Genomic DNA, 24,451 nt, shown 5'->3' on the forward strand with positions numbered 1-24,451 from the left:
AGCAAGTGCTTTATCTGACATGGACACACAGGATGCGACAGATAAACAGTGTCAGCAGCTGCAGGGAAGGGGAACTTCCCTCCACTGCTGCTGTCACTGCCTGCACCCTCCCCTCTGTGTTGCCGTGCTGCCGATCACTGCTGATCGCTCAACATGGCAGGACCCCCCACCCAGCGGCTGCAGACAATGGCAGCTGCTGGGAAAGTGTAAACCAACCCCCTTCAAGCCCCCCCACTGTGTACCTGGCAGCTGTCTTGGGTGTGAAAACTAACGTTGTGATGGTCGCAATGTGGGTGTAGTATGGTATGCCGGCGGCCGGCATACCGGCAGCTGGGCGAGAGCAAGTGAGCCCCTTGCGGCTCGCTGCGCTTGCCACGCTGTTGGCATTGTGGCATGCTAAGCGCACCACACTATTTATTCTCCCTCCAGGGAGGTCGTGGACCCCCAAAGAGGGAGAATAGTTGTCGGTATGCTGGGTGTCAGGATTCAGGCGCCAGTATACTGAGCGCCAGGATCACAACAGCCGGCATACTGAATACCACCCTCGCAATGTTACCAATGTTCCGATGTTACCGATCTTTCCGGCTGATGTTCCGATGTTTGAGGAAATTTTTTTTACAAAATTCCCAAAACTTTTTCTTTTTTCTTTTTAACCAAAATCATTTTGGATAAGGTTAAATTCATGTTCTCACCTAATTCACTCATAAAATACCCGACAATTTCTGAGCGTTTTTTTGGGGGGGAAATCGTCAGTTAAGTGGTTAAAAGCTAATCAAATTCATGCACAGAATATTCGGGATGGCCATCGACTGCTTTGCAACCATCAATGGTCTATGGGCAATGGCAAGTGTTTGTTTTTTTCCCCCATCAATGGCAGCCTGTGTTTAAAAGAAAATAGATATATAATTGTTTTTAATAAAATAGTGGGATCCTCAGTGGGTGGGCTGTCCTTGGTTGCCCATAGCAACCAGAGTTCAGCTGTCAAATCTCCCTGCAATTATTTTGTTGCCCTCAAATTAAAATGGATTGAGGTTTCTTTGAGAAGACACTCCAGCCTATTATATATAGCTGGTACGAATAACACAAAACAGCGCTATTTTACTTGCAAACAATCTGGACTACGGAACACTGCCCTCAACCTCTGCGTTGGATCGCTCGTCGCCAATGTACTGACTGATATTCTTGAAAACGTATTAATAAGAACTGTGCGTCATGGTGGGTATCCTTCAAAGGGCTCGTTCTATGAAAAGTCGTACGTCTCTGAAAAAGTGGCTACACATTGCATGCCTCTGGTGTTTGGAAACCTCTGAAAAACAAACTGCACAACACGCTGGAATATCCGAACACACCATAGTTGGATCAAGTGAAGATTATGTGCCCTTGATCCAAATCGTGTTATATACGTGTTGAATAGATGTTCTTGACCTTTTTCACTCATAAAATAAAATACATTTCGGAGTGTTTTTTTGGAAGAAATATAAAACTATTAGCCAGTTAGGTAGTTAATACTGATGTGAAAGGTGCAGGAAACATAACCGGCTTCATTAAGTCTTGTTTGTTGGAATTAAACTCCGCTTGTAGTGTCTTAAAAGCTGTCAGACCAGAAAATCTGCATGTATGTCATTAATAAGTTCCCTCAACCCCAGGACAGACTCTTGGTCCTTTGGAACGATTTATGAAAATGAATTCCAAACTACAGTACAAACGTCTCACTGGATGGGTACAGTAACCTCGGCTGCTGTCCAACTACACAACACAGGAACTCACAGGACACCGGATAGCACATTAGGGTGGCTGCCCTAAGCAAAGTTAAATCTCTCTCCTCGGCAGATCAGGAATAAAAACCATCTGAAACGGACGCTGGCAGGATTTTATTCCACTTGTTAAATTCCATCATCAGGGATTAACATTATGCAACTCTCCAATCATTAAACGTCTCTTTAATACATTCAACTCTTTGCTTAAAGCTCTATCATCAACCCCTTAGACTCACGATCGTATCCTACTTCAACAAAATCAGACACAACATGAGATATACTTCCCAAAGCAACAACCTACTTAATTTCGCACCTTGTCTTCATGAGCTCATACACAGAGGTAAAGTATCCACTCTCCTCTTACTCCGACTACCTGTCCGCTTGATCCTATAGTCACAGATCAGACAACTATTGTCTCTTGCTCTTCCCAGCCTAACGAACACCTGTAACCCCTTGCTCTCCACCTCTATCTAATCAGCATTATTCAAGTATGTAGTAATTAAATGTCAACTTTACCAATTCCGACTCAAACTCTCCTGCAGATTATTGTCCCATCCTTGAAATACCCCCTCCAAACTTCCTGTCCTCACACAACCTACTGGACCCTCTGCAGTCCAGCTTTCGTTCCCAACACTCCAGAATAACGCTGAATAAGGTGGTTAATGATTTGATCAATAGTAAATCCATAGACTAGCACACTGGTTTGTAGTTCTCCTGGACCTCTTCTCTGCATTTAACAGTGTTGAGCAGGGGTTGGGTATGCGTGACCACCGGTCAGTATACCGACGCCAGTATCCCGGCAGCGGAATGCCGGCAGGGGGGTGAGCAACAAGCCCCTTGCGAGTGGGAATAGTCCCTGTTGGTCGGCATGCCAACCATCGGGATTGTGAGCGGGCGGGATTTAGGGGCCTTATTGTGACCAGTGGTCAGGTCACATACCTGCAACCCGCTGAGCAGACACGTCTGCATTTCCTAAGTCTTCAGGACACTGTCCTAGGGGCATACGGTCGGGATGCCGGCAGTCTGAATCCCGCCGGAACTCTGACAGCGGACAAAATGCTGCCGCCGGAATCCCAACACCCCGATCGTAAGTATGCGGAGTACTGTTAGCCCACATGGATGGGGGGGGGGGTAGATTTAGGTACCCCTATGGATGGTTAGGCTGCAGGAAAGGGAGTGTTATGATTAGGCAGCGGAATAAGAGTGTTAGGATTAGGGGGGTACTGGGGGTAGGTAAGTATACTCTCCAAGCCCATCGGGATACTCTCCATCGGGTTGCCGCGGTCGGTCTTCTGACTGCCGGCTCACCATATAACACCTATCCTTATCCTGGGCTAGTTCTCATCCGACATGTAAAAAAGACCCTTTCAGTGCTCATTTCTCTAGCTCCACCTCCTCGCTGCTTCCTCTGTCAGTTGTAGCACGGCAGGGATTGGATACGAGCCCCTCTGTTTCCTTGTCTTTACCTATTCTCCACTTCTCCTGGAATTTCACTATCACCTCTAATCCACCACCATTCCTAATCCAGAGAAGATGATATCTATGTGTATCCATCTTCTGGGATGGCCAATTGGCTGTCTCAAATAGATCTTTCAGATCGATACGGGATAGCCATGTCTGTATTTATACAGATAATATCGATCTTTCTCTCGATCAATATTATTTTTGACATGTGCGGTTGGTGCAGCTGTTAAACGTGCAAGCGCAATACAAAACAAGCGAACACCTCCGCAGTGAAGTGTGGAACACCATGGAACAGGTAAGTTTATCACTGCTACAGTATCATGATTTTTGGATCAATTCTATTGATAAATCGTGCTTTAGAATTCATCCAAAGTCATGATATAGTGGGAGATTAATATTGATCTTTGGGAAATATTGGAGATCGATGCCTATCCTTCATCTGGATCTCTCGCCATCTGTATGTGTTACAGAATGCCCTTCTGGCCTTTCATCTTGGATATACTCTGATCACCTTATAGGCAGTCGATCAAAACTAAACTATAATATTCCCCAAGAATAAATCTACATGACAGCTGTATCCATCAAGATCACTGCTTAGGCGTCATTCTTCACTCAGAACTATTGCTCCACATATTCAATCTGTACACATACATCGGAGCCGTGATTCCCATTTCGGACGTTCGGATAATCCGCAATTCATCAAGGAATCAGCGAATAACAACATGTTAAAAATACCCTATTCACCGATCCCAGTCATTTTTAGATGGAATCAGCAAACTGATCTCCAATTCCACAAACTAGGCATCGGCAAAAAGTGGAATTGCCGATACCTCCCTGATGTATGGGCCCCATAAGAAACATATCCAGATACAAACGTCTCTCACGTAAGACAATGCAACACTCATTATCTACCACACCGACTATTGCAAGTCTTTTCTTAGTGACCTTCCCCTAAGCAGACTAGCATGTACAATTTACTAATAATGCAGCAGCATGTAGCTTGATAACCATTCTACTTATTCTCCACTCTCTCAGCCCTTATATTGGGTGTCCGTAATTTACCAAATACATTATAATATACCTCCAGCAACGCCCAACTGCACCAACAACTATTCCTGTTTCAAAAACCAACGCTAATTAACATTTCAGCCCAATACCTGCACCTCTCACCCACCATCATTACTTGTTCCCACCGTGTTGTTAATACGACACTCGCACAAACTGGGCAGCTGTGGCCTATAGTTGCCTCGGATAAAGAACTGGGGGAAGTATATCAATCCAGGCTACTCTCTAGTTATTCCAGAAGTTGCAGTATTCGTGACTTCGTAGTTAAAACAGAAATTTCTAAGTTTGGCACAGAGCAGAACCCAAAATTATTTTTGAGACGTAAGAATGGTTGCTACAGATGCAGTGGATGCACTACTTGCAGCTACCTTACCCAGGGGGATAGTTTTCAGCACCCACATACAGGGAAGAAATATGCTATTAGGTACCCTCTGTCTTGTGATTTGAAGTTTGTGATATACCTGTTGACTTGTCCATGTGGGCTTGTATATGTTGGTAAAACCGATTGTGCTTTCAAAACCGGAATGGCACAGCATCGATATGCCATACGTGAAGCCATCAAAACAGGCAGCAGTGAACAACCTGTGGCTCGCCATTTCATGCTTGCCAAGCATGGAATGGCGACATTACGTTATTAATTGATCATGTCCCGCACTCATTAAGAGGTGGGGACCATTCTAAAAAATTTACTGCAGGTAGAATCCATGTGGATTTTCAAACTAAATACCCAATACCCTAAGGGGTTAAATGATGCCCTTAATCTAAGATGCTTTCTGTAGAATCTTTTGCTGATCACTTTGGAATAAGTCATATAATATTGCAAAACACATTAGGTGGTTACACTGTGTTTTTTTATTAATGTTTAGTTTCAGCTAAATTATTTTTTCTAAATTTATGCAATAGGTGCTTTCATTTAATAATATATAGCATTGGAGAAAAGTACCTACACATTCTTGAATGCTCTGTTTGGCAATGACTCCGGTGGTGCTGTAGTGATTGCTGTGTTTTTATTTATTTTTAATGTTACTGTACAGGTCTAATGTAACTGTTTCTCTGTAACTGTTTATCTGACACACATAGTAACATCTTGTATTTAGGAATTGGTTTATTTATGTTCTGTATCACTAATGGTTACCATGGTTACTCCAATTTAGCCCCAGCACGCCAGCTGGTCGGACTGGTGTCGGGTCGCTTCCTGAGGGTGTAGTGACGTCAGGACCGGAAACCGGGCAGCGTGGTTGGTGGCGGCGGTGAGGACCTCCTACTAGATAGGTATTTAAACACGATATTGTTTGTTGTTATTCATCCTGACGAAGGGGCTGCGACCCCGAAATGTAGATGGATTATTTTGCAATAAAGCACTTGCCTTCTTTATAGAAGTCTCTCAGTGCCGCTTATACTGGAATCGCTGTGTGTGGGAGGTTACTCCTGATTGAGAAGGCACGGAAGCAGCTTACAAGTACGCTGGGGAGCGTGAGGAGTGCCGGGTTGAATTTATGAACCCATTATTTTTATTAAGTTGGTGGCACAGTGGAAATTGGTGGGGCAGTGGGTGAAAAAAAACTTCATTGGTTCCACCTTCTACAGCCCTGCCCACAAACCCAGAAATGCCTCCCCAATATTAAAATATGTAAATAAGGTGCCAAAGATATCTTTCGTCTTTCAAATTGTTTGAAAAATTGCTGCACTACAAAGCCACTTTTACCCTTCTAATCTGGCTGGTCCAAATTGAATTATGTAGAATTTATGCTCATATATGAAATCCTATTTCCCTATAGAGTTTAAGCTTGCGAGCAGCACTGTCTTACCTCTCTGGACGAGATTCACTAAGCAGTGAAAAGAGTGGAGAAGTAAGCCAGTGGAGTAGTTACCCATGGCAACCAATCAGCACTGAAGTAACATTTACAATTTGCATACTATAAAATTATACAGAGCAGCCGATTGGTTGCCATGGGCAACTTCTCCAATCTTTTTAATGCTTTAGTACATCTCCCCTCTGTCTGTTGTTACCCAGCCTAGCTTTATTACTGTTTGATAGCCACTGTAACATCTTGCTGACTATAGGTCTGATTCGGAGATGTACCCTATTGCAATACATCAGGCCTAAAATGTTGCCATTCTAAATGAAAATACACCCTCTTCACTCACCAGCACCTAGAGTGAGCACTAACCTGATCTGCGATGGATGCTACATCATTGTCCTCCGTCCCTTGGATTTGCAAAGCCACCAGTGGGCGACTCAATATAAAACACAGCAGCTGAGACATCTGCATATTAACGCACAATGGGGGCCATTCAGGTGCGGTTATTCTTCCTACTCCTGTTGCAATGATTTGCCGTATGCAATCGCGATTATAAGCTAATATGGGCAGCAGAAGGTAACCCATGCAAAAGGACACCCACTGCAATTGCATCTGTTGCGTACGGCACTGCGCGATTGCAGAAACATGCCTCTAAAGACGTGCAGGCTGAGCTGCTCTTCCGGGGACGCACAGGCCTCTCTAGTAGCTGCTAATGTATGCACGCCCAGCAAACGGCGTCCGAGCGGCCATGGCATGTGTGCGTTCGCATGACTAGTCCCTGTTACCCCTTTCAAACTCAGACTTCCTGTCATTCACTTTGCGACTAAAATCTTGCTGAGATGGCACTCGCAATTCACTCGATGCGCGTGCTCACTGCAGATCAGACGCATGTGCATTGTGAAAACGTCGACCGATTTGCATCCACACCTGAATGACCCCCAGTATCTGTGTACAGAGATGCAGCTAATAATATATATATATATATATATATATATATATATATATATATATATATATATATATATACACATACATATATACATATACACACACACTAGCTGAAAACCCATGCTTCATTATGGAATTAACAGAATAATGCCAATCTGTGTCAGGCTTCACCTCTGGGCTTCCCCGGATTGATGCTGCAAAAAGGCTGTTGCTGAGGAGAATAATCCGCCTCTTTCTCTGCCCCGTCCCGCCTCTGATGCTGCCATGCTCAGTGCTGTACATGCTGGGACGACAGGCCAAGCTCCGCCTGCTGTATGTTAAATATGTTAGGTTTGCAGGTTCACTATGTCAAAGGGCCCTAGGTCTCCTTGCTTAGCTTCAAAACTAAAGTATGCCTCTGCCCCAAACCGTGGGTGCCTCTGTGTAAATTGCCCCAGGCATTCCAGAGTTATGGCAAAAATTATGGATTTTTACATGTCACCCCCTTCCCACCTCTAGGGGTACTAGAGGTGTCTTACCCCCACAGAATTTTTTTTCCAGATTGTAAAACATATGTGTACCAAGTTTGGTGTGTGTATATATATATATATATATATATATATATATATATATATATATATATATATATATGCAGGAGTGTGTGGCCTCTAATAAATACATCTGCATTACACTATCCACCGTTTTCTCATTCTATACAGGCATAAAACAATTAGCAATCCACGCGACTGACTATTTAGGTTTTGTGCCATGAAGGACACATGTATTTCTGCAGATCAGTCGTTAATCCTGTTCATAAGTATCTATAATTACCAGTTCAGAGGCAGGAATGAAGCAGTTTATGTGATACAGCAGCACTGATCCGGCACAAAACATAAACCTGTTTCCAGGCTTTATTTTTAACTGTGGGAAAGTGCAGAAATAGCTCACTGAAAGCAATTCAAAGATGGTTATTGGGGAAATAAACATAAAACAAAAAGCAAAACTCCCACTCCTGTGTCCTGCTGACGTACAGACACTACTGTCACAACTGATGTATGACTGCCTTACACGGAATAGGAAAAGAATGGGACTTTAAATAATCAATTCCATAGAAAAATAAGGGCCCAATAGTATTCGGCCTTAACAAGAGATAAAGTGGAGACTGATAAAGAGTGATAAATGACCAGCCAATCAGCTCCTGTAATTTTTCAAACACAGCTGGAAGGAAGCTGATTGGCTGGTCATTTATCACTCTTTGGGGTATATTCAATTGAAGTCGAAAACTGCCGTCTGTCGACATCAAAAGATGTCGGACTGAGATGCGGACCCAGAGGAGGAGAGGGGGGAGAGCCGCAGGTAGACGGGGGGACAGCCGGCGGGCATACAGGGGAGATCAGCGCTACAGTAGCGCTGCAGCAGGATGACACACAGCCGCGCCGCTCACGGCAGCGTCCACCCGGCTCCAGCAAGCTTGCTGGAGCCGGGAGGACACTGCCGTGAGGTCGGGCAGCTGTGTGACATCCATCTGTAGCGCTACTGTAGCGCTGATCTCCGCTGGCTGCCAGTGGCTGTCCCCCGCTGGTCTCCCCGTGACTCACCCCCCCCCCCTCTCCTCCGCATCCCTCATCTCAATTCGACTTGAAAAAGTCGAATTAAGATGAGATTTGAATAGGGGTTGTCGGATCCATTCCGACAAATACATGTCGGAATGGATCCGACTTTAATTGAATATACCACTTTATCTCTTGTTAAGGATTAATACATTTGGACCAAGGTCTCTTTTTTAGCTCTTCTTAAACTAACAAATCACCGTGGCAGGATATAAGAATCTTGGGGTGGTGAGGCTGGGGGGGATTCAATTACTAGCTATAAATTGCCAGACATAGAAGCCAATTACGGTAGACCTTATATACTGTAGCAAGATTTCCTAGGGTACCTCTATGCGGTGCCAAGTTAAACTTGCCTTGTAGATGAACATGGTTGGACATTATTTAATTCCATTGTGTTCATCGCACTGAATTGAATTCCCCCTTGGTATTTACAATTTTCTTTTTTCAGCCTCTTGTTATTTAATAGTTCTACAAAGAATCATGAAATCAGGATTTTGGTACTTACCGATAAATCCCTTTCTCCGATTCCACAGGGGCCAATCATGGCAACTACATAGTGAGCAGAAAGGCATTGGGAGGTGACTGAGTACTCTGTTTTCACTGTGACATCCTCCCCCTTCTTTACCCCCAACCTGCCATCGCATGACAATATGAGCGCCACTCTCTGTGTAGAAGGCTCACGGTGTCAGTATGGCAGCCATACTTATTTTGTGTTCACTTTGATTTTCCGACGGACGGGATGCCGATGCTGACAATACAGTCAGCGGCATTCTAGTGTTCACTCTAGCCTTCTTTGACGGGGCGCTGCGCCCTGCCCCTTTTCTGAGTGGCAGAATGCGCCCTGCCCGTTTGTGCCCGCCCTGCTGATTACTAAAGGTCCGCCTACTCACCGCCGCGCCAGGCTGTCACTGCCCCCTGCCGTGATGTCACTCCTCCCCGCCGCTCTGTCTCACCGCGCTGCCTGCCGCACTGCCACTCCCCCCAGCCGAGATGCCACTCCCCCCCAGCCGAGATGCCACTCCCCACTGCCGAGATGCCACTCCCCACTGCCGAGATGCCACTCCCCACTGCCGAGATGCCTTAGGCTTGTTGCTCTGATGCGCTGAAGGCAACACTGACAGGCTGCTCAGAATCTGGTAAGATGAGGAGGGCTGGGTTTGCTTCTCCCGCCGAGGCAAACCCAGCCTTCCCTCCTCTGTGTACATGACCCTATAAAAGAGGACGCCGGGGAGGATCAGTGTGGCGGCCATTTTCAATCAGCTCCGCGGTGTGTGAGGGGGAATCAGCGCGATCAACTCCCGCAGCATCAGCCCCCAGTAAGTAAAATTAGCATACAAAAATAAGAATTTACTTACCGATAATTCTATTTCTCGTAGTCCGTAGTGGATGCTGGGAACTCCGTAAGGACCATGGGGAATAGCGGCTCCGCAGGAGACAGGGCACATCTAAAGAAAGCTTTAGGATCACCTGGTGTGCACTGGCTCCTCCCCCTATGACCCTCCTCCAAGCCTCAGTTAGGATACTGTGCCCGGACGAGCGTACACAATAAGGAAGGATTTTGAATCCCGGGTAAGACTCATACCAGCCACACCAATCACACTGTACAACTTGTGATCTGAACCCAGTTAACAGCATGATAATAGAGAAGCCTCTAGAAAAGATGGCTCAATACAACAATAACCCGAATTTTTTTGGTAACAATAATTATGTACCAGTATTGCAGACAATCCGCACTTGGGATGGGCGCCCAGCATCCACTACGGACTACGAGAAATAGAATTATCGGTAAGTAAATTCTTATTTTCTCTGACGTCCTAGTGGATGCTGGGAACTCCGTAAGGACCATGGGGATTATACCAAAGCTCCCAAACGGGCGGGAGAGTGCGGATGACTCTGCAGCACCCAATGAGAGAACTCCCGGTCCTCCTCAGCCAGGGTATCAAATTTGTAGAATTTTACAAACGTATTTGCTCCTGACCAAGTAACTGCTCGGCAAAGATGTAAAGCCGAGCCCCCTCGGGCAGCTGCCCAAGATGAGCCCACCTTCCTTGTGGAGTGGGCATTTACAGATTTTTGGCTGTGGCAGGCCTGCCACAGAATGTGCAAGCTGAATTGTACTACAAATCCAACGAGCAATAGTCTGCTTAGAAGCAGGAGCACCCAGCTAGTTGGGTGCATAGAGGATAAACAGCGAGTCAGATTTCCTGACTCCAGTCGTCCTGGAAACATATTTTTTGGGTCCTGACAACGTCTAGCAACTTGGAGTCCTCCAAGTCCCTAGTAGCCGCAGGCACCACAATAGGTTTGGTTCAGGTGAACGCTGAAACCACCTTAGGGAGAAACTAAGGACGAGTCCTCAATTCCGCCCTGTCCGAATGGAAAATCAGATAAGGGCTTTTACAGGATAAAGCCACCAATTCTGACACGCGCCTGGCCCAGGCCAGAGCCAACAGCATGACCACTTTTTCTGTGAGATATTTTAACTCCACAGATTTAAGTGGGTCAAACCAATGTGACTTTTGGAACCCAAAAACCACCTGGAGATCCCAAAAGTGCCACTGAAGGCACAAAAGGAGGCTGTATATGCAGTACCCCTTTAACAAATGTCTGAACTTCAGGGACTGAAGCTAGTTCTTTTTTTGGAAGAAAATTGACAGAGCCGAAATTTGAACCTTAATGGACCCCAATTTCAGGCCCATAGATACTCCTGTTTGCAGGAAATGTAGGAATCGACCCAGTTGAATTTCCTCCGTCGAGCCTTACTGGCCTCGCACCACGCAACATATTTTCGCCAAATGCGGTGATAATGTTTTGCGGTTACATCCTTCCTGGCTTTGATCAGGATAGGGATGACTTCATCCGGAATGCCTTTTTCCTTCAGGATCCGGCGTTCAACCGCCATGCCGTCAACGCAGCCGCGGTAAGTCTTGGAACAGATAAGGTCCTTGCTGGAGCAGGTCCCTTCTTAGAGGTAGAGGCTACGGATCCTCCGTGAGCATCTCTTGAAGTTCCGGTTACCAATTCCTTTTTGGCCAATCCGGAGCCACTAATATAGTGCTTACTCCTCTCCATCTTATCAATCTCAGTACCTTGGGTATGAGAGGCAGAGGAGGGAACCCATACACTGATTGGTACACCCACGGTGTTACCAGAGCATCTACAGCTATTGCCTGAGGGTCCCTTGACGTGGCGCAATACCTGTCGAGTTTTTCCCAACGGTTTATAATCATGTGGAAGACTTCTGGGTGAAGTCCTTACTCTCCCGGGTGGAGGTCGTGCTGAGGAAAACTGCTTCCCAGTTGTCCACTCCCGGAATGAAAACTGCTGACAGTACTATCACATGGTTTTTCGCCCCGCGAAGAATCCTTGCAGCTTCTGCCATTGCCCTCCTGCTTCTTGTGGCACCCTGTCTGTTTACGTGGGTGACTGCCGTAATGTTGTCTGACTGGATCAACACCGGCTGACCTTGAAGCAGAGGTCTTGCTAAGCTTAGAGCATTGTAAATGGCCCTTAGCTTCAGGACATTTATGTGAAGTGAGGTCTCCAGGCTTGACCATAAGCCCTGGATATTCCATCCCTGTGTGACTGCTCCCCAGCCTCGCAGGCTGGCATCCGTGGCCACCAGGACCCAGTCCCGAATGCCGAATCTGCGGCCCTCTAGAAGATGAGCACTCTGCAACCACCACAGGAGGGATACCCTTGTCCCTGGTGACAGGGTTATCCGCTGAAGCATCTGAAGATGCGACCCGGACCATTTGTCCAGTAGGTTCCCCTGGAAAGTCTTGCGTGGAATCTGCCGAATGGGATTGCTTCGTAGGAAGCCACCATTTTTACCCAGAACCCTTGTGCATTGATGCACTGAGACTTGGTTCGGTTTTAGGAGGTTCCTGACTAGCTCGGATAACTCCCTGGCTTTCTCCTCCGGGAGAAACACCTTCTTTCTGGACTGTGTCCAGGATCATCCCTAGGAACAGAAGACAAGTCGTCGGAACCAGCTGCGATTTTGGAATATTGAGAATCCAATCGTGCTGCCGCAACACTACCTGAGATAGTGCTACACCGATCTCCAACTGTTCCCTGGATCTCACCCTTATCAGGGAATCGTCCAAGTAAGGGATAACTAAAATTCCCTTCCTTCGAAGGAATATCATCATTACGGTCATTACTTCAGTAAAGACCCGGGGTGCCGTGGACCATCCCTACGGCAGCGTCTGAACTGATAGTGACAGTTCTGTACCATAACCTGAGATACCCTTGGTGAGAAGGGTAACTTTTGACATGAAGGTAAGCATTCTTGATGTCCCGAGACATCATGTAGTCCCCTTCTTCCAGGTTTGCAATCACTGCTCTGAGTGACTCAATTTTAAATTTGAACCTCTGTATGTAAGTGTTCAAAGATTTTAGATTTTAGATTTTAAAATCGGTCTCACCGAGCCGCTCGTCTGGCTTCGGTACCACAATAGTGTGGAATAATACCCCGTTCCCTGTTGCAGGAGGGGTACCTTAATTATCACCTGCTGGGAATACAGCTTGTGAATGACTTCCAAAACTGCCTCCCTGTCAGCGGGAGACGTCGGTAAAACAGACTTTTGGAAACGGTGAGGGGAATACGTCTCGAATTCCAATTTTTACCCCTGAAATATTACCTGAAGGATCCAGGGGTCTACTTGCGAGTGAGCCCACTGCGCACTGAAATTCATTGAGAACGGGCCCCCACCGTGCCTGAACTTGTAAAGCCCTAGCGTCATACTGAGAGCTTGGCAGAGGCGGAAAAGGGTTTCTGTTCCTGGGAACTGGCTGATCTCTGCAGCCATTTTCCTCTCCCTCTGTCACGAGCAGAAAAGAGGAACCCTTTTGTCCGCTTGCCAACCAGGACTGCGCCTGATAATACGGCGTCTTATTTTGAGAGGCGACCTGGGGTACATCCCCTTTTTTAAGGCAATACTTCCAAATGCCGTTTGGAATCCGCATCACCTGACCACTTTACTGGTATAATTGGACAACGCACTTATACTTGATGCCAGTCGGCAAATATTCCGCTGTGCATCATGCATATATAGAAATGCATCTTTTAATTGCTCTATAGGCAATAATATACTGTCCTTATCTAGGATATCAAATTTCCAGTCAGGGAATCCGACCACGCCAACCCAGCACTGCACCTCCAGGCTGAGGCGATTGCTGGTCGCAGTATAACACCAGTATGTGTGTAAATACATTTTAGGATACCCTCCTGCTTTCTATCAGCAGGATCCCTAAGGGCGGCCATCTAAAGAGAGGGTAGAGCCCTTGTTCTTACAAGCGTGTGAGCGCCTTATCCCTCCTAGGGGGTGTTTCCCAACGCACCCTAACCTCTGGCGGGAAAAGGTATACTGCCAATAACTTTTTAGAAATTATCAATTGTTATCGGGGGGAAACCCACGCATCATCACACACCTCATTTTATTTCTCAGATTCAGGAAAACTACAGGAAGTTTTTCCTCACCAAACATAATACCCCTTTTTTTTTGGTGGTATTTATATTATCAGAAGAGTGTAAACTTTTTCCATTGCCTCAATCATGCAACGTGTGGCCCTATTGGAAATCATGGTTGTCTCTTCACCGTCGACACAGGAGTCAGTATCCGTGTCGGCGTCTGTATCTGAGGTAACGGGCGCTTTAGAGCCCCTGTATGAGACGTCTGGACATGCACAAGCTGAGTAGCCGGCTGTCTCATGTCAACCACTGTCTTTTATACAAAGCTGACACTGTCACGCAATTTCAACAGTACATCCACTCAGGTGTCGACCCCCCAGGGGGTGACAACACTATTACAGACACTCTACTCCGTCTCCTCATCATTTTTCTCCTCATACATGTCGACACAAACGTACCGACACACAGCACACACACAGGGAATGCTCTGATAGAGGACAGGACCCCACTAGCCCTTTGGGGAGACAGAGGGAGAGTTTGCCAGCACACACCAGAGCGCTATATATATATATATATACAGGGATAACCTTATATAAGTGTTTTTCCCTTTATAGCTGCTGTATTGTTTATACTGCGCCTAATTTGTGCCCCCCTCTCTTTTTTAACCCCTTTCTGTAGTGTAGTGACTGCAGGGGAGAGCCAGGGAGCTTCCCTCCAACTGAGCTGTGAGGGAAAATGGCGCCAGTGTGCTGAGGAGATAGGCTCCGCCCCTTTCTCGGCGTCCTTATCATCCGTTTACTTGTATGTTTTGGCAGGGGTTAAATGCATCCATATAGCCCAGGAGTTATATGTGATGCATTTATTTTAGCCATAAAAGGTTTTCTATCGATTTATTGCGTCTCAGGGCGCTGCCCCCCCAGCGCCCTGCACCCTCAGTGACCGGAGTGTGAAGTGTGCTGAGAGCAATGGCGCACAGCTGCGGTGCTGTGCGCCTACCTTTATCTGAAGACAGGAAAGTCTTCTGCCGCTGATTTTTCCGGACCTCTTCGCTCTTCTGGCTCTGTAAGGGGGCCGGCGGCGCGGCTCCGGTGACCCATCCAGGCTGAACCTGTGATCGTCCCTCTGGAGCTAATGTCCAGTAGCCTAAGAAGCCCAATCCACTCTGCACGCAGGTGAGTTCGCTTCTTCTCCCCTTAGTCCCTCGATGCAGTGAGCCTGTTGCCAGCAGGTCTCACTGAAAATAATAAACCTAAACTAAAACTTTCACAAAGAGCTCAGGAGAGCCCCTAGTGTGCACCCTTCTCGTCGGGCACAGAAAATCTAACTGAGGCTTGGAGGAGGGTCATAGGGAGAGGAGCCAGTGCACACCAGGTGATCCTAAAGCTTTCTTTAGATGTGCCCTGTCTCCTGCGGAGCCGCTATTCCCCATGGTCCTTACGGAGTTCCCAGCATCCACTAGGACGTCAGAGAAAAAGCGGAGATCAAAAATGTGACCTACCTGGTGCAGTGTGCCTCAGTGCTCTCTACCTGGTGCAGTGTGCCTCAGTGCTCTCTACCTGGTGCAGTGTGCCTCAGTGCTCTCTACCTGGTGCAGTGTGCCTCAGTGCTCTCTACCTGGTGCAGTGTGCCTCAGTGCTCTCTACCTGGTGCAGTGTGCCTCAGTGCTCTCTACCTGGTGCAGTGTGCCTCAGTGCTCTCTACCTGGTGCAGTGTGCCTCAGTGCTCTCTACCTGGTGCAATGTTTCTCAGTGCTCTCTACCTGGTGCAATGTGTATAACGTGCTCTCTACCTGGTGCAATGTTTCTCAGTGCTCTCTACCTGGTGCAATGTGTATAACGTGCTCTCTACCTGGTGCAATGTTTCTCAGTGCTCTCTACCTGGTGCATGTGTATAACGTGCTCTCTACCTGGTGCAATGTGTCTCAGTGCTCTCTAGCTGGTGCAGTGTTTCTCAGTGCTCTCTACCTGGTGCAATGTGTATAACGTGCTCTCTACCTGGTGCAATGTTTCTCAGTGCTCTCTACCTGGTGCAATGTGTATAACGTGCTCTCTACCTGGTGCAATGCGTCTCAGTGCTCTCTAGCTGGTGCAGTGTTTCTCAGTGCTCTCTACCTGGTGCAATGTGTATAACGTGCTCTGCCTAGCGCAAAGTGTAGAACGTGCTCTATCTGGCGCAATATGTATAATGCTCTACCTGTTGCAGTGTGTATAGGAGGTTCTATCTGGTGCAATGTGTATTAGCTGCACTACTGTGTGGTGTAATGTGAATTGCCACTATTATGTGGCCACGCCCCTTCCCCACGAAACAACGCCCTAAATTTTTGCTGCGCGCAATGTCCATGCTTTCACATGTAGTAATGGGAGGACCAAGCATTATAGTATGTACCTAATTTTGCCCTACTAACTTAAAAATGTGCCCTCCCGAATGAAAAATGTGCCGTCCCCGTGATCAGCACCCTGCCCTAAAAAAATCCTAGAGTGAACACTACATTCCATCCATCAGAATCCCAACAGCCCCCTCTAAAGTATCCCAACCTAACCCTCCCTTATGGGAGCCTAAACCTAACCCTTCCTGGTGGTGCCTAACCCTATACACTCTCACTTCCCCGCTGCCTAAACCTAACCTTCCCCACTTGGTGCCTAACCCTAACCATTCCTCCCCAGTTCCTAATCCTGACCCCACACTCCTCCTCCTGCCTAAACCTAACCCCCCTCCCCCCACAGTAGGACGTCAGCGCGTCCCGCAGGATGGACATTCAGGATTCCGGCTGTCAGTATTGTGACATCTGTATCTAGACCCTGGGATTGCGGCGTCCTTTGGGATCCCGGCGTGGGAAGCTAACTGCTTCCCCTTATTTTCCCTACAGAGATGTTCTGGAAGGAGATAATGATTTGTAGGAGATGCATGCTTAGGGGATATTCAATTACTGGCTAAAATCCCAGTGCGGGGAAAGGCAATTCAATTAAATAGCCCTTTTCCCACGCCTAAAATCTGTGTTTCAGACGCGAATCCCTGATTTTTCTGGTTTCTGGTGGACTTTTCCTCGCAGCTCAAGGAACTGCAAGGTTCAGTCCACCATTGGGCATTCATGCATGGAGTAATCCCCTCAATAAGCTACAGGGCAAACTCCACGGCTAATTGAATACTCCCCTTAGAAAATACTTTACTATTCAAATAAATAAATGAAAACTACGTGGGACTGCTGCTTTAATATGTTCTTACATTCAAAAATGGATTCAGACAATATTTCACACCAATGTCCTATGTGTGTGGAGCTTGTACGTTCTCCTCCAAAAATATACTGCTAGTTTAATTTGACTTTGACAAAAAAATAAATTAAATTAACACGCGTAACTATGTGTTTGAGGAGAGGGTGCATAAACAGATTAAAAAAAACTATTAGAGTATACATAAGGATTGTGAATTATATATTAATAAAAAAAGTTTCTTCAGAAAAAAAACACCCTTATGCATGAGAGGCCGCTTCAAATAAGAAACAGGGAATAATGCTGATACACACCTTTTATAGAAATCGTTTCCTGCAGTATGTGTCACATTTCATACTAAAGCGTCAATGAATCCACAACAAAGGCCATTGGACACAGGAAGACCAGCGTGTCCTCAGATCTCTGTCCCTCAGGACATTACAGCTTCCCCCCGCAGGGCAATTAACGGGCTTTACACCCACTATTTTCCCTGCAATCACAGCACCAGATCTCTGGTGGCAGATTATCTGTCAGTCACTGTCCTACAGGACGACACCTGGATAGTCATGTGAGCAGACATGTACAGAATGTCCATATTTACACGACACCAAGTTATTTAAGAACGATGACAACTTTCCGACGCTGGGAGCAGTTATCTCCGATAACCCCCAATTAACATTGCAGAGATCATTTGTTTTACAACAGAAACAAAACAAATGAGTAGCCAAAAATAGTCTGCATGTGGTAGGATTGTGACCGGGGCAGCTGGAACCTACCCAGCCGGGAATAAACAAGTACTGGTGCGCCTGCCGTTTTATATCAGCTCACACGTCACTGATCTGCAAACAGTGATGCACGAGTCTGATTTACAGCTGATCTGAAACACTGTACAGTCTCTTTTCTGATTTGCATGATAAACAAGGTGCGCTGTGACAAGTTACTTCCTCCTTCCCAGGCCTCCGCTTCATCACCGGTTTCCTCTGCACACCACATCGTGCACTGCTGCCAGGGGTGTACAGGATGTTTACAATGTCACGTAATGGGGACTGAATACTCCATATTCATGGGATCATTTCAGGTAGCCCTATAAGCACCTTGACAACAATTACTAAGCATGGCAATGCTTTCTAGCACAAAGCCACACATACATGTGGTGCATGCCAGTCAGTACAGAAAGCATTTAAAGGCCAATAGGGGTATAGAACAAAATAAGATTTTACTTACCGATAAATCTATTTCTCGGAGTCCGTAGTGGATGCTGGGGTTCCTGAAAGGACCATGGGGAATAGCGGCTCCGCAGGAGACAGGGCACAAAAAGTAAAGCTTTTCCAGATCAGGTGGTGTGCACTGGCTCCTCCCCCTATGACCCTCCTCCAGACTCCAGTTAGGTACTGTGCCCGGACGAGCGTACACAATAAGGGAGGATTTTGAATCCCGGGTAAGACTCATACCAGCCACACCAATCACACCGTACAACTTGTGATCTAAACCCAGTTAACAGTATGATAACAGCGGAGCCTCTGAAAGATGGCTTCCTTCAACAATAACCCGAATTTGTTAACAATAACTATGTACAATTATTGCAGATAATCCGCACTTGGGATGGGCGCCCAGCATCCACTACGGACTCCGAGAAATAGATTTATCGGTAAGTAAAATCTTATTTTCTCTATCGTCCTAGTGGATGCTGGGGTTCCTGAAAGGACCATGGGGATTATACCAAAGCTCCCAAACGGGCGGGAGAGTGCGGATGACTCTGCAGCACCGAATGAGAGAACTCCAGGTCCTCCTTAGCCAGAGTATCAAATTTGTAAAATTTTACAAACGTGTTCTCCCCTGACCACGTAGCTGCTCGGCAAAGTTGTAATGCCGAGACCCCTCGGGCAGCCGCCCAAGATGAGCCCACCTTCCTTGTGGAGTGGGCCTTTACAGATTTAGGCTGTGGCAGGCCTGCCACAGAATGTGCAAGTTGGATTGTGCTACAGATCCAACGAGCAATCGTCTGCTTAGACGCAGGAGCACCCATCTTGTTGGGTGCATACAATATAAACAACGAGTCAGATTTTCTGACTCCAGCTGTCCTTGCAATATATATTTTTAATGCTCTGACAACGTCCAGTAACTTGGAGTCCTCCAAGTCACTTGTAGCCGCAGGCACTACAATAGGCTGGTTCAGATGAAATGCTGACACCACCTTAGGGAGAAAATGCGGACGAGTCCGCAGTTCTGCCCTGTCCGAATGGAAAATCAGATATGGGCTTTTGTAAGATAAAGCTGCCAGTTCTGACACTCTCCTGGCCGAAGCCAGGGCTAGAAGCATGGTCACTTTCCATGTGAGATATTTCAAATCCACCTTTTTTAGTGGTTCAAACCAATGAGATTTTAGAAAGTCCAAAACCACATTGAGATCCCACGGTGCCACTGGATGCACCACAGGAGGCTGTATATGCAGCACTCCCTTAACAAAGGTCTGGACTTCAGGGACTGAAGCCAATTCTTTTTGAAAGAAAATCGACAGGGCCGAAATTTGAACCTTAATAGATCCCAATTTGAGACCCATAGACAATCCTGATTGCAGGAAATGTAGGAATCGACCCAGTTGAAATTCCTCCGTCGGAGCACTCCGATCTTCGCACCACGCAACATATTTTCGCCAAATTCGGTGATAATGTTGCACGGTTACTTCCTTCCTTGCTTTAATCAAAGTAGGAATGACTTCTTCCGGCATGCCTTTTTCCTTTAGGATCTGGCGTTCAACCGCCATGCCGTCAAACGCAGCCGCGGTAAGTCTTGAAACAGACAGGGACCCTGCTGAAGCAAGTCCCTCCTTAGAGGTAGAGGCCACGGATCTTCCGTGATCATCTCTTGAAGTTCCGGATACCAAGTCCTTCTTGGCCAATCCGGAACCACTAGTATCGTTCTTACGCCTCTTTGCCGTATAATTCTCAATACTTTTGGTATGAGAGGCAGAGGAGGAAACACATACACCGACTAGTACACCCAAGGCGTTACCAGCGCGTCCACAGCTATTGCCTGCGGATCTCTTGACCTGGCGCAATACCTGTCCAGTTTTTTGTTGAGGCGAGACGCCATCATGTCCACCATTGGTCTTTCCCAACGGGTTACCAGCATGTGGAAGACTTCTGGATGAAGTCCCCACTCTCCCGGGTGAAGATCGTGTCTGCTGAGGAAGTCTGCTTCCCAGTTGTCCACTCCCGGGATGAACACTGCTGACAGTGCTATCACATGATTCTCTGCCCAGCGAAGAATCCTTGCAGCTTCTGCCATTGCACTCCTGCTTCTTGTGCCGCCCTGTCTGTTCACATGGGCGACTGCCGTGATGTTGTCCGACTGGATCAACACCGGTTTTCCCTGAAGCAGAGGTTCTGCCTGGCTTAGAGCATTGTAGATTGCTCTTAGTTCCAGAATGTTTATGTGAAGAGACGTTTCCAGGCTCGTCCATACTCCCTGGAAGTTTCTTCCTTGTGTGACTGCTCCCCAGCCTCTCAGGCTGGCGTCCGTGGTCACCAGGATCCAATCCTGTATGCCGAATCTGCGGCCCTCCAATAGATGAGCACTCTGCAACCACCACAGAAGAGACACCCTTGTCCTTGGAGACAGGGTTATCCGCAGGTGCATCTGAAGATGCGACCCTGACCATTTGTCCAACAGATCCCTTTGGAAAATTCTTGCGTGGAATCTGCCGAATGGAATTGCTTCGTAAGAAGCCACCATTTTTCCCAGGACTCTTGTGCATTGATGTACAGACACCTTTCCTGGTTTTAGGAGGTTCCTGACAAGCTCGGATAACTCCTTGGCTTTTTCCTCCGGGAGAAAAACCTTTTTCTGAACCGTGTCCAGAATCATCCCTAGGAACAGCAGACGAGTTGTCGGCATTAACTGGGATTTTGGAATATTCAGAATCCACCCGTGCTGTTTTAGCACTTCTTGAGACAGTGCTAATCCCATCTCTAGCTGTTCTCTGGACCTTGCTCTTATTAGGAGATCGTCCAAGTATGGGATAATTAATATGCCTTTTCTTCGAAGAAGAATCATCATCTCGGCCATTACCTTTGTAAAGACCCGAGGTGCCGTGGACAATCCGAACGGCAGCGTCTGAAACTGATAGTGACAGTTTTGTACAACGAACCTGAGGTACCCCTGGTGTGAGGGGTAAATTTGGAACGTGGAGATACGCATCCTTGATGTCCAAGGATACCATAAAATCCCCCTCTTCCAGGTTCGCTATCACTGCTCTGAGTGACTCCATTTTGAACTTGAACTTCTTTATGTACAGGTTCAAGGACTTCAGATTTAGAATAGGCCTTACCGAGCCATCCGGCTTCGGTACCACAAAAAGAGTGGAATAATACCCCTTCCCTTGTTGTAGAAGAGGTACCTTGACTATCACCTGCTGAGAGTACAGCTTGTGAATGGCTTCCAAAACCGTCTCCCTTTCGGAGGGGGACGTTGGTAAAGCAGACTTCAGGAAACGGCGAGGTGGATCTGTCTCTAATTCCAACCTGTACCCCTGAGATATTATCTGCAGGATCCAGGGATCTACTTGCGAGTGAGCCCACTGCGCGCTGTAATTTTTGAGACGACCGCCCACCGTCCCCGAGTCCGCTTGAGAAGCCCCAGCGTCATGCTGAGGCTTTTGTAGAAGCCGGGGAGGGCTTCTGTTCCTGGGAAGGAGCTGCCTGTTGCTGTCTCTTCCCTCGACCTCTGCCTCGTGGCAGATATGAATAGCCCTTTGCTCTCTTATTTTTAAAGGAACGAAAGGGCTGCGGTTGAAAAGTCGGTGCCTTTTTCTGTTGGGGAGTGACTTGAGGTAGAAAGGTGGATTTCCCGGCTGTAGCCGTGGCCACCAAATCTGATAGACCGACTCCAAATAACTCCTCCCCTTTATACGGCAAAACTTCCATATGTCGTTTTGAATCCGCATCGCCTGTCCACTGTCGCGTCCATAAAGCTCTTCTGGCCGAAATGGACATAGCACTTACCCGTGATGCCAGTGTGCAGATATCCCTCTGTGCATCACGCATATAAAGAAATGCATCCTTTATTTGTTCTAACGACAGTAAAATATTGTCCCTGTCCAGGGTATCAATATTTTCAATCAGGGACTCTGACCAAACTACCCCAGCACTGCACATCCAGGCAGTCGCTATAGCTGGTCGTAGTATAACACCTGCATGTGTGTATATACTTTTTTGGATATTTTCCATCCTCCTATCTGATGGATCTTTAAGTGCGGCCGTCTCAGGAGAGGGTAACGCCACTTGTTTAGATAAGCGTGTTAGCGCCTTGTCCACCCTAGGAGATGTTTCCCAGCGCTCCCTAACCTCTGGCGGGAAAGGGTATAATGCCAATAATTTCTTTGAAATTTTCAGCTTTTTATCAGGAGCAACCCACGCTTCATTACACACGTCATTTAATTCTTCTGATTCAGGAAAAACTATAGGTAGTTTTTTCACACCCCACATAATACCCTGTTTAGAGGTACCTGTAGTATCAGCTAAATGTAACGCCTCCTTCATTGCCAAAATCATATAACGTGTGGCCCTACTGGAAAATACGGTTGATTCGTCACCGTCACCACTGGAGTCAGTGCCTGTGTCTGGGTCTGTGTCGACCGACTGAGGCAAAGGGCGTTTTACAGCCCCTGACGGTGTTTGAGTCGCCTGGACAGGCACTAATTGATTGTCCGGCCGTCTCATGTCGTCAAACGACTGCTTTAGCGTGTTGACACTATCCCGTAGTTCCATAAATAAAGGCATCCATTCTGGTGTCGACTCCCTAGGGGGTGACATCCTCATATTTGGCAATTGCTCCGCCTCCACACCAATATCGTCCTCATACATGTCGACACACACGTACCGACACACAGCAGACACACAGGGAATGCTCCTAACGAAGACAGGACCCACTAGCCCTTTGGGGAGACAGAGGGAGAGTTTGCCAGCACACACCAAAAGCGCTATATATATATAACAGGGATAGCCTTATAATAAGTGCTCCCTTATAGCTGCTTTATATATATAAAAATATCGCCATAAATTTGCCCCCCCTCTCTGTTTTACCCTGTTTCTGTAGTGCAGTGCAGGGGAGAGACCTGGGAGCCGTCCTGACCAGCGGAGCTGTGAGAGGAAATGGTGCCGTGTGCTGAGGAGATAGGCCCCGCCCCTTTTCCGACGGGCTCGTCTCCCGCTATTTTGTGAATCCAGGCAGGGGTTAAATATCTCCATATAGCCTCTGGGGGCTATATGTGAGGTATTTTTAGCCTTTATATAGGTTACATTTGCCTCCCAGGGCGCCCCCCCCCAGCGCCCTGCACCCTCAGTGACTGCGTGTGAAGTGTGCTGAGAGGAAAATGGCGCACAGCTGCAGTGCTGTGCGCTACCTTTAGAAGACTGCAGGAGTCTTCAGCCGCCGATTTTGGACCTCTTCTGACTTCAGCATCTGCAAGGGGGCCGGCGGCGCGGCTCCGGTGACCATCCAGGCTGTACCTGTGATCGTCCCTCTGGAGCTGATGTCCAGTAGCCAAGAAGCCAATCCATCCTGCACGCAGGTGAGTTCACTTCTTCTCCCCTCAGTCCCTCGTTGCAGTGATCCTGTTGCCAGCAGGACTCACTGTAAAATAAAAAACCTAAGCTAAACTTTTTCTAAGCAGCTCTTTAGGAGAGCCACCTAGATTGCACCCTTCTCGGCCGGGCACAAAAATCTAACTGGAGTCTGGAGGAGGGTCATAGGGGGAGGAGCCAGTGCACACCACCTGATCTGGAAAAGCTTTACTTTTTGTGCCCTGTCTCCTGCGGAGCCGCTATTCCCCATGGTCCTTTCAGGAACCCCAGCATCCACTAGGACGATAGAGAAATATCCAGACAAGAATGATATTGCTGCTCAAACCCTACAGCAATGATGGGCAACAGGTGGTCCTTAGAGCCCTCTCTGGCATCCCGTAGCCCCTTCCTGCTTGTGGTCCTATTTATTCTCATAGGTTGGTACGCTTATTTAAAAGGCCTGCAGAGATGTCATTAGAGATTGACGACTCGTTTAAGTGTATCAATAAAAAATTACTACTGAGATTAAGAGCAATGTGCAGCCCATTGAAGGTTAGAGGGCCAACAAATGCAGCCTCTGAAGAGAACCTGGTTGACTATCAGTGTACTAAAGTATATAAACCACACTAGCGGAGTCAGAT

The 24,451-nt window shown here is 47.1% G+C and overlaps 1 protein-coding gene and 1 long non-coding RNA gene across 2 annotated transcripts in view; one reads left to right on the plus strand and one right to left on the minus strand.

The window, feature by feature from the left end:
• The window catches only part of LOC135000776 (uncharacterized), a 248,107-nt gene that overhangs the window by 151,357 nt on the left and 72,299 nt on the right, over nt 1-24,451 (plus strand). The window contains exon 3 of the long non-coding RNA XR_010202583.1: nt 5,441-5,558. This is a non-coding gene — a long non-coding RNA (uncharacterized LOC135000776). The remainder of the gene's footprint in view (nt 1-5,440; nt 5,559-24,451) is intronic.
• The window catches only part of TMEM123 (transmembrane protein 123), a 124,806-nt gene that overhangs the window by 86,566 nt on the left and 13,789 nt on the right, over nt 1-24,451 (minus strand). The window lies entirely within an intron of this gene.

Source organism: Pseudophryne corroboree, chromosome 2, assembly GCF_028390025.1.
Source record: "Pseudophryne corroboree isolate aPseCor3 chromosome 2, aPseCor3.hap2, whole genome shotgun sequence".
In the NCBI taxonomy this organism is placed as follows: Eukaryota; Metazoa; Chordata; class Amphibia; order Anura; family Myobatrachidae; genus Pseudophryne; species Pseudophryne corroboree.